The 15,951-nt window shown below is 33.6% G+C and overlaps 2 long non-coding RNA genes across 4 annotated transcripts; one reads left to right on the top strand and one right to left on the bottom strand.

Annotated features, from left to right (window-relative positions):
- Window positions 1-8,123: 8,123 nt before the first annotated feature.
- LOC136214019 (uncharacterized) lies at window positions 8,124-11,103 on the bottom strand. The gene is made up of 4 exons (XR_010681123.1): window positions 10,820-11,103; window positions 10,639-10,736; window positions 9,390-9,516; window positions 8,124-8,598 (listed from the first exon to the last, which is right to left on the bottom strand). It is a non-coding gene; the product is annotated as an uncharacterized lncRNA (long non-coding RNA).
- Window positions 11,104-12,696: 1,593 nt separating this feature from the next.
- On the top strand, window positions 12,697-15,424 carry LOC136213998 (uncharacterized). 3 transcript variants are annotated; one of them, XR_010681112.1, is made up of 6 exons: window positions 12,697-12,833; window positions 12,958-13,028; window positions 13,928-14,087; window positions 14,167-14,560; window positions 14,765-14,934; window positions 15,005-15,424. It is a non-coding gene; the product is annotated as an uncharacterized lncRNA (long non-coding RNA). The 3 variants fall into 3 exon arrangements; XR_010681106.1 differs by having other exon boundaries at window positions 13,928-14,034; window positions 14,765-15,424; XR_010681100.1 differs by having other exon boundaries at window positions 14,765-15,424.
- The last annotated feature ends 527 nt before the right edge of the window (window positions 15,425-15,951 follow it).

The raw sequence follows: 15,951 nt of genomic DNA, 5'->3' as shown, positions 1-15,951 counted from the left end.
TCTGGTTCTCCAAGTTCTGGATGATCATTTTGGTATCTTGTTGGAATGTCAAAGTGTTTTGCTGAAATTGTTGCACATTAGTAGCCGTAGCAGTAACAATTTGTTCTAAAGTCATACCTTGCTTAGGAGGAGCTTGTTGTATAGGAACTTGTGGTATAGGTCAACCTTGTTGTTGGAAATTATTGTTCTTTGGACTATAACTGAAGTTTGGGTGATCTCTCCATCTGGCATTATAAGTAGGTGAATATGGGTCATATCTCCTTTAATTTTGCTGATTTTGAAAATTCCCCATAGCATTGACTTGTTCTTCCTCTCGGAGAGTGTGACAAACATCAGTTGGATGGTCGGGACTCGAACAAATTCCACAAGTTTTAACTTGTTAAGTGTTTCCCAATAATGCTTTCTGCACAAGTGAAGTAAGAATATCAAGTCGTTTTTCAACTGAAGAGCTACTTACCTCATTCACTTTAATTTCAGACACATCTTGGCGAGAGCCAAACTGTTGAGCATTCGCAGCAACTCTTATAATTAGATTCCTTGCTTCAGTGAGAGTTTTGTCCATTAAGGCTCCACCACTAGCAGCATCTATCAAATTCCTGTCAAACAAGATTAGACCTTCATAAAAATATCGAATTAAAAGTTGGTCACTTATCTGATGGTTGGGACAACTAGTACACAATTGATTGAATCGTTCCAATATTCATGAAGATTTTCTCCAGTGATTTGGCAAATTCCAGATATATCCTTTCGGATTGAAGTAACTCTTGAAGCTGGAAAAAACTTCCCAAGGAATTGTTTTTGCATCTCGGTCCATGTATTGATGGATCGAGGTGGGAGATAATACAACCAGTCTTTGGCTTTATCCGTTAATGAGAATGGAAAAGCACGCATTTTGACTTGCTCCACTATGACATCCCGTGGTTTCATACTAGAACACACCACATGTAGCTCTTTAAGGTGCTTGTGTGGATCTTCACCTAAAAGACCACGGAAAGTAGGCAATAAGTGTATTAAACCAGATTTTAATTCAAAATTTACCTCTAGATCAGGGTATTCAATGCAGAGAGGTTGTTGGACTGTATCCTGATTGTCCAAATTTCTGAGACTTTGTTCTGCCATTTCTATTTCTTCTTCGAATTCACTTGATGAATCACTAGTTGATGAACTGGATTCTGAAGAATCAATTGCCAAGCCCAAACCAGGTGACTTCGCTTCTTTCTTTTCTCTTGCTTGCTTTCTTAATCGACGAGCAGTTTTCTCTATCTTAGGATCAAATATAGGTATACATGTACGAGAAGAACGAGGCATAAACTATTAAGCACAATATGAAAAGAAATAATTCTGTTAAGACACCAGTCCCCGGCAATGACGCCAAAATATGATGAGTGTCGAATTCACCAAAAATAAAATACCTACTCTTGGAATCCAAAAACTGTAGTAAATATGGAGTAGGGTCGAATCCTCAGAGACTGGTAGAATTATAACTTTGCAGAATTAACAATTAAAAGTAAAAAGGGGGGGTGGATTTTGGTTTATAGAATGAAATAAATAGAAAATAATAAATAATAATAATAAAATAGGAGAAAAATTAAATAGTTGAGAAATATATATGAGAAAGATTCTAGCTAGAGGTTAGGTTTGAGTCTTGAATTGAACAATTGATCATCGATCATAGAAAATATAAATTTCAACCCTTCAAATAAATTAGCTATGGTTATTAAAAAGCATTAACAACCTATCTCTTCTTACCGATTGGACAATTAAGAAAAGCTCATTAATTTTCCCTAATCAATTAAACAGTTCCAAACAAGCTTCGGAATTTAATTTGATTGAAAGCATTAAAGTATGAAAGAGATACCAATTCTACTCAATAATCACTAAAGCAGGATTATTTAAAGCATATCAATTACATTCACAACATAGGTTAAAAGCTTGTCCACAGTTAACTATGTTATTTGCTACTTGCATTAGATGAATTAAACGATTACGTATTTAAACATCTAATTAGCAAAAAAAATTTGATTAAAGATTGGTTACCGAGGAAAGCGACGGACATCCCAGCCAGGCTGGCACCCCCGCGACGGACATCTAATTAGCAAAATGCTTACAAGTAAATCATCAAATCAAGGATTCAATTAAATCATGCAATACGAACAAGAACAGAATAGAAATTGATTACTTGAAATAGATGAAAAAGATTAATTACAGAATGATCTCCCAATTGATTGTTCAAGACCTAAAAACCTCTAGCTAGAAATTGGAAATTAGTTCATATTGGAGGAAGAAGAAGCCATGGAAGAATGATGATGCATGAAGATCCCTTGATATTTTTTCTTTTGATATTTTTTATTGTTATCTCTGTGTGTGTCTTCTTTTATGTGTGTCCTCCTCAAATGTGGTTCTGATTGTCTCTTTTTATAGCTTTCACAATTGTGCCTCTTGGCTTTTAAGAGAGAGAAAAACTGACTCTTATTAATTCCTCATAAAAATATTACGAGAAACTTTCCTTTAGAATTAAATTCTAAAAGAAACTCCCTTTTAGAATTAAACTCTAAAAGAAACTCAGCTTTAGGATTAAACTCTAATTAGGACTATTTAAGAAAATCCTAATAGAGTTAAAATCTCATAAATATTATATATGTTAAAAATCTCATAACATAAGTCATCAATTCTCCATTAAATGCTCATTGATCCACAGGCATAGGTTATGACAGATCATCATTTGAAACTCCTTTTCAGCACATGACTTGACAAGTTTCTTCAAATTCTCTTTAAACTCCATAGAATCACCATTTAAACCATCAATTTGAAATTCAGTCTCAAAAATACCTACAAAACAAAAAACAAAGTAAACTTGCACCTAAACAACAAAACTAAAACTAAACCCTGGGGAATTAAGATATAAAAATATGTATAAATATGGACCTATCATGGCTAGAAAACCAAACCAAAACTACTCAAAGCGGACTGACTAATCATATTCAATTGGCTTCCTCCATCGATCACCATCTCAAACTTCATCCCGAGAACTAAACATCGAGTTCTAAATAATTGATCTCGTGGGCTATGTTCCTCTTCACTAGACATTAGCACCTTCATCGTGAAATACACATTGTGCTCATCGCCAACATCATCACCTCCATAAGTTTCTTCATCTTGACTCCACTCAACACTTCCCGATTCATTGTTATCTTGGGTCCAACTTTCTCCACCCTCATAAGTTTCTTCATGTCGGTTCCAATCTGCATTTCCCAACTCCTCTTCATAATGGAACCTACCTCCATCATACTCATAAGTATCTTCATTGTAGGACCGTTCAACATCTTCCAATTCATCATAACAATGGAATCTACCCTCACTATCTTCATACGGAGCTCCATGTCGATCCCACTCAACACACCGGACCTCACTCTCATCATAATAAATCTCATCTTCGTCTTCTTTATAAGCGGTCCTATACCGGTTCCACTCAATTCTTCTACGTTCAACTCCTCATGGTAAACTCTATCATCTTCATCATAATCAAACTCATTTGCACTTCGACAAAGTTCACCATCCTCACATATTTCATTTTCGGAAGCGTTCTCTCTCTTCCTCTCTTCAACCTCATCCTCGAATTCGCCTTTATAATAATCACGTTCCTCATTTCTTTCTTTTCATTTTTTGTGTTCTTTTCGTTCTTTTTGTTTTTCGTGTTTTTATCATTTTTTTATTTTACATGTTTTTTTTTCTGTTTTTGTGTTTACATTTTTTCACATGTTCTTGTTTTCCTGTTTTTACTATTTTAATTTTTCGTATCTTAACCGTTTTTCATGTGTTTTTTTAGTTTTTTGGTTTTACTGTTTTCACGTTTTTTTCTCTAAAATAATACATATTAAATATTTGAATAATTGATTGTAATAATTAAAATTTTACAATAAATAAGAAATTACACTTGACTATAAGATTATCTTTTCAACTATATAAATAATTATTCAATTTTATCATACTCCATCAACGAAACAATGTGAATAATTATTTCTAAAAAATACATATTCTAATATTCTCTCCTATTCTATTTATTGGTAATACATATTCTATAGTATTCTATTATATTCAATTCCATGAACTGAATGACACCCGGTTTTTTTAATTTTATACTTAGGATATCGATCCTACCAACTTAAAAAGTGTAAGTTTTATAAACATATTCATCAGTTCGACAGTTAACGAAGGGTTACCAAAAAAAAATACGGGTTTATTAGTGTTTTAAGATCAATTTTTATATTTATGTACACCTATCATGAGGATAACTAAATTCATTTTTAACAGCACAAACATAAATAATTTTTCATTGCTATGTAAAACTTATAATGTGAGCAGCGATTGTACCATTTCAAATTCTAAGAATATTAAACATGATTAAAATTTGTATTGTTAGTTAAAATCATATTATCAACCCAACTTCATCTGATCTGATCTGTTACTTCTATTTATAAAAAAAATAATAATAAAGATGATCTTTACTTCTATATATATATATATATATATATATATATAGCGGATTTGTAATTAATTGATTGTATTTTCATTGATTTTCATTAATTATTCAATCTTATCGGGTCATTCACAGTTAGATCTAAACTAAACTGATTAATTAGTCTAGATCTAACAATTAATGACCAAATTCACTTGGTGATCTGATTCATTTAAACACCCTTCAACCTTATGAATATGTGTAGGGATCCTCTAGAGTTGAAAAGCCTCTAGAGTTGGTGGAGTTTTAATCTCAACCATTAATTGCAATATTAATGGATGAGATTTAATTGATAAATTTTAATATTTAATTAGTCATTTATTGATCAATCAAATCTCATCCATTCATTTTATAATTAATGGTTGAGATGTATATAACTCCACCAACTCTAGAGGATTTCAACTCTAGAGGATCTCTAGCCTATGAATATGATTGTTACAAAAATGGAAGGCAAATCTTATCCAAGTGAGAATATTGGTTTAGTTCAAGGGACCCCTCTGATCCAAGTTTCTATATGAAAACAAATTATGTATACTTGCAATTAAATATTTAATATCTAGGCTGATTAATCTCCACATTAGGATTTAATCAGCGTAGATCTAACCATGAATGACCAAATTCATTTACTGATCAGATTCATGTAAACACCCCTGAACCTTATGAATATGATTGTTACAAAAATCGAAGGCAAATCCTGTCCATGTGAGAATATTGGTTTAGTTCAAGGGACTAAATCTCCTCTGATCATATTTGCTATATATAAAAAAACAAATTCTGTGTACTTGCAAATTGAATGTTTAGTATCGGATCCTCTTAACATTTTCAGTTTTTGTATATATATCCCTCCAATTGGATATCTTAATGCATTCAATTCAATACACTTATCCATGGCTATGATTTTATCAAAATTAGGAGCTATGATTCTCATTGTCCTTCTTGCTCTAACTCTGCAAGTTTCTACTGCAAATCCTTTTCTTGACGATTACGGAGGACCACGTACTCACCCACCTATTCACAATGGGGATCCACCACGTCAACAGTCAGACCAAGTTTCTACTGCAAATCCTTTTCTTGACGATTACGGAGGACCACGTACTCACCCACCTATTCACAATGGGGCTCCACCACGTCAACAGTCAGACCAAGTTTCTACTACAAATCCTTTTCTTGACGATTACGGAGGACCACGTACTCACCCACCTCAGCACAATGGGGCTCCACCACAACAGTCAGACCAAGTTTCTACTGTAAATCCTTTCCTTGATGATTACGGACCACGTACTCACCCACCTCATCACAATGGGGCTCCACCACAACGGTCAAACCAAGTTTCTACTGCAAATCCTTTTCTTGACGATTACGGACCACATACTCACCCACCTCAGCACAATGGGGCTCCACCACAACAGTTAGACCAAGTTTCTACTGTAAATCCTTTTCTTGACGATTACGGACCACATACTCACCCACCTCATCACAATGGGGCTCCACCACAACAGTCAGACCAAGTTTCTACTGCAAATCCTTTTCTTGATGATTACGGAGGACCATGTACTCACCCACCTATTCACAATGGGGCTCCACCACGTCAACAGTCAGACCAAGTTTCTACTGCAAATCCTTTTCTTGACGATTACGGAGGACCACGTACTCACCCACCTCATCACAATGGGGCTCCACCACATCAACTGTCAGACCGAGTTTATGGTCATTCTTCTAGAGTATCTCCTGGCCCAATTAAGACGGAACTTCAACAGATCAGCCGTCATTCTTTCATAAGACCAAACTCAATTCATAACCCCGGACCTAGCTCACCACCCCAACTCAACCCGGCTTATGGTCATTCTTTCATATTAACTCCTGGCGGATCAAATCCAATTCATAACCCTGCACCAAGCTCACCACCCCAACCCATCCCGGCTTATATATAGTCATTCTTTCAGATTAACTCCTACCGGACCAAACCCAATTCATAATCCCGGACCTGGAGAACCACCCCAACCCATTACTGATCAACTTCAACGTTAAATAACATGTTATATATATTGTTTAATTATGCGAAGTTCTATTATATATGAAAATTATGAATACACATCCAATAATATTTTTAGTAAAATATATTCTGCATCTTCATGTTATTTATGATCCATTTGCTTTTTCATTATTATTATTATTATTATTATCTGTCACTGTCACTGTTAACAATGCTTCATATGAAAATATATGCCAGAATGAAAAATAGCCAAAAATAATAATAATAATAATTAAGTCTCACAACTTTAAAGATCAAATCTCTGATCAATTATTTTTTTCACATTGATTTTGTTATGATTTGGCTTTTATTTAATTTTCCGTAGAGTTTGGAAAAGGAGAAGATCGATTTGTCGATTCTAATGCTGAAAATGATAAAATGGGAGAGTGGAAGATCGTGTTTGGAAGATCGATTTGTCGATTCTAATTTTTCCACGTCAATTTAAGCTTAATGGCCCTAACCATACATGCCGTCCAAACTAGATGGAAAAGTTAAATAAGGACAGAATCTATAATAGAATCAAAGGATCCTTAATACAATTAAAATTCAGGGGCTTAATTATACTTTTTACCATGAAAAATTCTATGAGATCAGTGTGAACCCATTGATGATAATAAAAACAACATTCAAGGAAAGATAGAACATGCCTATAATGGAGCAAAGCATATTGCATTCTTCAATTTCACAGCGTAGCATCAATTTTTCTTTCTTAATTTTATAAACACTAAATAATTTGAAGTTTTAATTCACTGATTATATATAATATTGTTAGCAAAATATGCTCAAATCAATCTTAATGTGTGTAGATTTTGTGGGGACATGTCAAGAAAATTAGTTTTCAATTAATTTATTATTTTTGGATTGTTATTATGCGCTTTAAACTTACTTTTTAGAAAACCAACACTACAAGAAATCAGCAGTTAGGGAATGAAAATTCAGTCGCAATTCAGTCCCTAAATGAGTTTACTGACCAAATTTAATGAGTTAACGACGGAATCTCTTCAGTCAGTAACTACCTGGTCGGTAACGGGTTACTGACGATTTAGTTGATGTAGTCGCAAACATTGCGACTAACATCACGTAGTATTTAAGTTTTGTCGCTAAATTACCGACTAAATATTCAGTCCCAACCAGTAAAATGCAGTCCCTAACCTTGCGTCAGATATAGTTCCAAGCTTTAATTTAGCGACAGAATTTATGTATTTACGACCAATTACTCCGTCGGTAAACGGCCTATTTTTTCTTATTTATTTGTAATTAATTAATTTGCACAAAAACAGGAATAATTTTGGATTGAAGAGAGTTCCTTCCCAATTGAGAAAATAACTAAAACATGTCTAATGCATAATAAAACTGTTGAAATTCATATCACATCTTTCAAATTTATAAATGTTGTTCAAGAATACATCAATAAGACTAAACAAAAACCTATAAATGATAACCGTGTCAAAAAGTTGCAACAGTGAGTACTCAAGAGTAAAAACATCTGAAAAAATTCTGAATTATGGAAACTATTCAAATTCCATTGGACCAATAGTTGGAGGCTCGTCTTGTTCTTCAGCTAATTCAAAGTTTGCCAATAAAGAGTTTGTTAACAAGAATTGTGTAATTTATATTAACATTATGCTTATCACTTTGTAATATCACATTCCTAAATACATACATCCATCTCATGGAAGCATAAGCAAGACACAATTGGAACCCATTATACAAATAAGTTACTTGGATGTTATCAAGAGTCACACCATTATCTTAAAGGAGGAATAAAAAGTTGTCAAATCAAAACTATTAGTTGCAACAAATATGGCAAGGCTAAGGGGAATCAAATTCAAAGTGAATTCTGCATATTAGTTGCAAAATTATGCAAAATTCAACAACACAAGGTTATCATCCATTAAATAAGATAACTCAGATTTATAATGTCAAGCTTGATACCTATTTTTAAATATGAAAAAGTGAAAAGTCAGCCACAATGTATACCTGCTGGGAAGTAGATAGGAACATTTATATTTATACGGTCCAAGTAGTCATTCACCAATATACATAGTTCCTGAACAAAAGGTTAAAAATAAAAACAGTCAGAAATTAAACAATTAGAACATAAAAAGAGTGAGAAAAGCACATAGATATCATCATTATATGTTAAGCAACAAGTATGATGTAGCATAATTTGAAAACTATATAGGTAAGTTATGCAACATGCTAAAATATATAGATAAGTTCATGAACTATGCATATTCTATACCAAGTTATTTTTACTTTCAAAGTTTTGAAGCAACCTAAAATTTTAACCAGCAAATAGATTAAACAAAGGATACCAACATTTAAGGACGGTTTCATTTTAGTTGTTTGACTTGTGCTTGAGATGTGGAGAACCCAAATTAAGAATGAGAATCTTATAGTGGAGAAAAGAGAAGACATCATGGCAAAGTGCATGTTGGGGAGACAAGGATTATTCACATTCGTTGATCCTGAAACAACCGAGGAATCTACATTAACCTATCATGTTACTGTTCTAACTTCTAAGATAATCTGCTAAATTACTATTGAAGGAAACAACCAAGTAAACAGAAAGCATCAAAAACATGTTTGCTAGCTTACCTATTCATATTTTTAGTCAACAAGAAGACATGAATACACCATATTCATTTCCAACAAGCATAAGATGTGTAGTAATGCCTCCGTCCATGCATGCATAAAGAAACAAAGTGCTTATAAAACCAAAACGAAAAAATGAAATAGAGAACTCAAGACAAACTAAAGAGATGTAAATGAAACAAAGACAAATTATATGAATTCTTAAACACAATGCAAGATATTAACTATTAATTGAACACTTACCAGTTATTGCCTCTTCAAAGTGTTATAGCATTTCATGGGTCTCTCCTCTTTTAACTAGAGCCTTCACATAGGACAAAATTTAGTTCTAGTGCTTTTGTACATTCCTTGATGGTATCCTCATATTTTCCTTAGAATCATGCATAGGGAAATCAAAGTTTAATTATTCGAAACTTTATAGTTAAGAAGTAAAGGCTGCATTCAAAAGCCAAAGTTTAAATATGAAGCCACATGCATACAATGTTAAGTTGTAAACTGTAATATAACAATTCTCAACTTCTAGTAGTGCACTACAACCTTCACACAAAGAAGGAAAGAAAAACGGATACATATTTTTATTTGACCAGTCTTTTCTCATCATCAAATTCAACACCTTAATAATAGATGCAAAACAAGAATATCAACAATTCAATAACCACAACAAGTTTTATCAATAAATTCATGCTACCTAGGTTTGATTATGATTCATTGCTGAAAATAATAATGACATTATCTAACAGTTCACAGTTGCACCAAAAATTTAAGAAAACATTAGCTTTAAATGATAAGTATAACAATAGGCTCTGCAAAAGAAAATGACATTATTTAGACATGAAACCTATTTACTTGCTGATCATTCTTACAAGCTACAGAAAAAATGGGGAAACTTAGACTCAATAGAATATTACTGATGAAATAGAAAAACAGGGAACAAACAATATGCACCTTCAACTCTCTATTTTATATCTTCCAAACTGAAAATCGACAATATCAAAAAGATCAATGAATTTCTTACTTAGACAAAATAGAATGTAGCCAAGAAAGTTACCAATTATAAAAGAAAGAAAACAAATGAACAGAGTATTAATAGCCAAATAAAAATGAGAAAAATCATACATGCTATATTTTCAATTATGTGGCACACAAACTATATTTGTAATTCTGATGCACAAAAACTATACTGGGATTTCATCATATGAGGACTAGTTTACATTCAGTTAATTAAATTTTCAATCAAGTTCCCACCACTAGCTACCTCCACAAGTCAAGACACTTCATTACCTATAACCCAAAATTTTAACCACAACTCTAAATCTTATATATGAAAAATTCCACCACGTGAAACTCTAGATCATGCTTTCTAAATCAATTTAAGATTATTTCAAACAATAGAATAACACTTAATCAATAAGCATCAAGCTACTAGGCAACACTTATAAATACCCTGAGTTACAAATAGAGAATATAGTTAGGGTTTTCACACAAAAAATACCAAAACAGAGCAGATCTTGAGATTGATTCTAGAGAGATCCTTCGAGTGCTGCTTGAGAAGTCTTTTGGAATCATACACTCTGATCTTCTTCATGGTCACTTGAATTCAATTTGAGATACGTAAAAAACAACTTAAAAGACCAGAAATTGAAAGAAACATATGAATCACAAACTCATCTCACCTTCGTAGTGTTCTGTTGTCCGAAACCTCACTTGTTGGCCGCTGTCCCCTTGAAGCCTCATCAGGTCTCTGAACTCGAATGCGCAGTCTGAAACCCTAATCAATCTCTCTTCCTCCTCTGGTGTCAACAGCAACAGTCTCCAGCAGCTGCAATGGCCACAAGCCAGCAACATACAAGCGAGGGAGATTAAAAGAGGGGATCGAGAACCAGCACAAAAGAGAGTGAGGGAGATTAAAAGAGGGGGTCGAATGGAAGAATTAGGGTTGGAGAGAGGAAATGTCGAATGGGGTGATTAGAAGAGGGGGTCCAATGGGCATTAAAGTGTCTTGATTTTAATATTAATAAATAATTTATTTTTGTTTTAATTTTAATTGAATAAATTTACTGACTTAAACTGTAGTCTTTAAAGATCAGATGCAGTGGCTAAAGCGTGCATTAAAGTTGGGGCCGTCTTTTGATAAAATTACCAACCAACAATATGGTTAACTACTGATTTTAGTCTTTAATTAATGACTATTTTTATTCGGTCATTAACATTAGTCATTAACTCATGTTTTTCTTGTAGTGCAAACGATTGAGCGAATGCTGAAATCTTAGAAACGTTGTCTGGAGTAATTCAAATAATTCAATCATAAAAACTTATGGCGAATGCCAGAAAACCAAGTTTAAAAGCTGGGAAACTGTTTCAAAAATGGTGGACAAATGTGACGAAGCGATGGCTGGAAATTTAAGTGACAAATTCTTTTTAAAACAAGTAGGAAATTGAATGCTTGGAGTCTAAAATTGAGAGTTTGAGATTTTAAGCTTAAAGAAGATTGAAATGGTTGTAATTGAGGGTTTTAGAGTTAATTGGAATGTTGATTAGAGCGGTCTCATTGGCTAAAATGACAACATAAGATGTTTGCCAAAATTGTCAATGTAACATTTGAAATTCGTGATTTTGTTAAAGCAGTAGATTCTTATCCAAATTTTTCAATTGTTTTTAGAATCCTAACTATTTGAGATCATTAATGTCAAAAGAAATGTTAAATAGTTTAGTAATTTTATGTATTGAGATAAATATGTTACAAAACATTGATCTAGACACCAGTGGCGGAGCCAGAAATTTACTTTTGGAGACTAATTTTAGCCTTGTGTTTTATTGTTGGAGTTAGCTTCAGAAGTTTAGCCCGTAAAGGCTGGAAACGTTTTTTAGCCTCGTTGTTTTGGTGTATTAAATACTAAAACATTAAAATTGCTCGACTTAAAAGGAGTAGATATCTTTAGTAACGCTAATTTCTTAGATTTGTTTTTCATATATAGCAACTTGGATCAGAGAGGATTTGGTCCCTTGAACTAAACCAATATTCTCACCTGGACAGGATTTGCCTTCCATTTTTGTAACAATTATATTCATAAGGTTGGGCAGGTAGCTTCATTTGCTTGCAGGAAAAAAAAATTCAAACCCAATTAAAAAAAATATTGTCATGAAAATTGTGTTATGATTAAATCCTAAGGTGGAGATTCAAAACCACTACAAGAAAAAACGCTATCACCGACGGAATGGACCGATACAATAGTTTCTGTCGGAATCAGCGACAGATATTGTGTGTCGGACATTACCTACGCAGTCCCCTACATATTCTAAAAATGTGTAGGGGATATTTGGCGGGATTAATCCCGCCCCAATCACCGACATATTTAATAGGTGATTTTTAGTGTCGGGGATTTCACCAACAAATTGGGTTTTTCACCGACATATTTATGTGTAGGAGACTAAAATAAATAAATAAATAAAATATAAACTATTATTCTATCATTTAACAAAATAAAAAAACATAAGAGTATATATACCTTCTTTTTACTTTTTCATCCCTAACTTTTCATTCTTAACCCTAACTTTTCTTTCTCTCTATCCAAGTTGAACGCCGCCACCCAACTCTCCTCCTCACCTCCATCAACATCGGCGCCGATTGCTCGTTCTCGCCTCCACGATTCACAATGTTATTTCATCTGTGCTCGATCTTATCTCCAGGTATGTTTTACCTTTCTCTCCTTTTGGGTTTAGGGTTCAATGCTGGTTCATTATATGTTCTTCTGATGTAGTATTTTTCCTCAGTTTTTGTATCTCATAAATAACGTCTTCCTTGTATTTTCAGTTCATACACTAGTTTCGAACTTTTCGAAGCTACTCTGCTCTGCTGTCCTCTCTTTAATCTCCTCTGTTCAGGTAATTGTCTATCTTTATTCTATTAACCCCCTCCTTTGTTTGGCTTGTTTTGCACATTTGGTTTTTGTTCCTTTGATATTATATTTATATATAATAAAAATAAAAACCATGGAGATTTACGGTGAATGGATAAGATTGGTTTTATTTACTATGAATGTGTAAGATTGGTTTTATTTATAGTGAACGGAGACTAAGAAACTGCTTGTTGTTGAAGATCATTTTTTATAGTATTTTTTTTCTATTTTTTTTTCACAGAATGGGTATAGTACACTATGGAGTATAATCTCGTAATTTTTAGAGTTGTTGTATTTATGTATCACATTTGTGAAATTTAATTTGGGGCTTATTTTGTATTATGTTCTTTTAATTTGGAGGTCTAGTTATGCTAATATAGTTTTAATTAATTTTTGGAGTCAAAAGGGACCTTTTGTATTTTTCTTATTAGTTTATTCATTAGGATGGTTAATGTAGTAGCTGGGATGTTGGTTTAATGATATAAAAGGAATAAATATATGTAAAGTGTTCAATTTTGGATTTAAAAACAGTGGCTAGGCTTAGAGGTTAAACATGTTATAGTACATTGTTAGTAGACAAATAAGTAGATACACGTCCTATTTATTTTGGTGAGTCCTAATATAACCAAATTTCTTCCATATTTTTATTTTTAATAACATGGTTTTAGTTTATCATGTTTGACTACTATGGAGGTTTAGTTGAAATATCTGTGATTGAGAGTCGTTAATATTATCTTAGTTTATTTTGTTAAACATATCATTGGTAATACGAGCATCGTCTAGTCGCAACTAAGGTGGTGAAAGTATTGCTTTTTATGTTTTATTCAAGCGATGTGTGATTCAAAATATGACCAGTTCCTTTATTGGATGTATTTGTTATACCAGCTCCAGGTCTATGATTTGTGGCTTTCACGGAACATTTAGTTGTTGCTTCAGCATTTGAAATTAAGAAGTCGCGTTTATTAACTGCACTAAGGCAAGATATTGTCAAGGTTTGTTTTCATGAACACCTTTTTCCATGAAGGTAGCCAACAGCACCAGCTGGGTAAGACAGTTCACTAACATTGGATTTTACTATTAATTTTCTTTAGCTTGAGTTTTTGTTCTTTTTCTCATATGAGCAGAATGGAAATGCCAGTGGTGGAGGTTCATAAACATGGAGTTTGGCTTCTTGCAAAGACTGTAATATCTCTTTCCCGAAAATACCTGCCCTTTCAGCTCTGTGCTATGCCATGCGGGAACCAAACCAACTAGTTTGCGGGGAAAAGCCTAGGGCTCATAAGCAGGCGAACTCTTTTTTCAAGAAAAAAAAGTAACTATATGCTTAAGAAAACTTTCTGGTTCGGTTCGAAAGAGGAAACAGAAGGAATCGCCTTTTTCTACTATTCATTTGCGCCGGAAACCCCTAAATCATTTGCTGTTTGGCAATAAACTGGAGGGTGTATGAAAGCCTCCAAGCTAACCACAGGGTCAAGTGCGACAACACAACTCAAAAAGATGGGATAAGAGCCAGTGAAGGTAATCTCTATGGGTTCTTACACACAGATAAGCTATAGCTTATTTCATAGGCACTTAATTGCTTGTCTAAAGCCGGGTAGGTTCTGATCTGTTCCGATCTGCGAGAGGTAGTATGCTCATTCAATGTGTGTTAAATTGGAAGTTCCTCATATGCGTTAATATATCTGAAGGGAATACTTATCCTAATTTCTAATTTTATGATAGGTAGATCAATTTATCCACAGAATTCTAGTTGAGGAAGATGCCAAAATGACATCAAAATGCAAGGAGGAGCTATTATGTGCTGCAGCTGATGCTGGGAAGAATCTTTATACCATGGGCGACTTTGCCGAGTCAAAGATTTCTGACCTAGACGTGTATATCTCATAGAAAAGGTACGAGTGATAGATATGGAACTTTAATCTTCCGTGAAAGCAGTTTGCGAAGCAATTGTTCTGCCTACAGGTTGGTTTGTTTCCGGATGTTCTATAGCGAAGAGCAATGGGGCATTTGGCAAAAAGAGACAGAACTCAGTTACAGCTTGAAAATAGCATAAATTTGAAAGTCTCTTGGTTAATTGTCTATAGATACTTTTTCTTATAGGTTTCAGCTTTAATAACTGCCGAATTTTACAATGTTTGTTCATGGTTTATCTACACATTGAGCTGCAGCCTTTTAAGCATTCTAAATCTTTTGGTAGCATTTTGAAAAGCTAATCAATCAAATTATAGACCATTGCCATTCTTACTTTCATCTTCATAGCTTTCAGTTATCTGGTCTTTATTAAAGAGCTTATATATGATATTTTAGAATCAAAACGAGTCAATAAGCCTATGATATGATTAAACCTCTATCCGGTGCAGCTTATGGAAGTTATTCTCCAGGTCGAACTAGTGCTTATGGGTGAGAATGACCTCTATTTTGCCATTTTTATATTATATGTCATCTCCATTTCAGTATCATGATTTAGAGATGCCTTTTTCTTGGGCGGTGGAAGTTTCAACCCGGCGGGCTTAAACTGAATCTTTTATTGAAGTGCTAAATAGTTCAGCTGAATTCTCCTTGTATTTCCTTCATAGTTATATGATGTGTAGTGTTGTCCAAAGCTTCTTATTTGTTTGTCCTTAGGTCCCTAGGAGATGATGTTAGTTTTAGAACTTCTAAATCCTTATTTGCAGCTCTATTGAATTTATTAGGGCTCAAATATGTGTGTGCCTATAAAAGGAAGGAGGAGATGAAGCAATGAGTAGGGCTCATCTAAAACGTTGTGGTTTTCTGTTCAGTGTTGGGTAGTAGGAAAAAAAATATTAAAATTAGCTTCATTGAAGAGAGTAAAATGTCAAGTGGATGAGGGCAAAAGTGGAATAATAAGAAGAAAATAGTTGAGGTATGGAAGGTACAAATTAAGCTTA

The sequence above is a fragment of the Euphorbia lathyris genome, chromosome 1 (genome assembly GCF_963576675.1).
Source record: "Euphorbia lathyris chromosome 1, ddEupLath1.1, whole genome shotgun sequence".
In the NCBI taxonomy this organism is placed as follows: Eukaryota; Viridiplantae; Streptophyta; class Magnoliopsida; order Malpighiales; family Euphorbiaceae; genus Euphorbia; species Euphorbia lathyris.
Note: the sequence above shows the minus strand (reverse complement) of the source record. Positions and strands in the feature narration are given on the sequence as shown.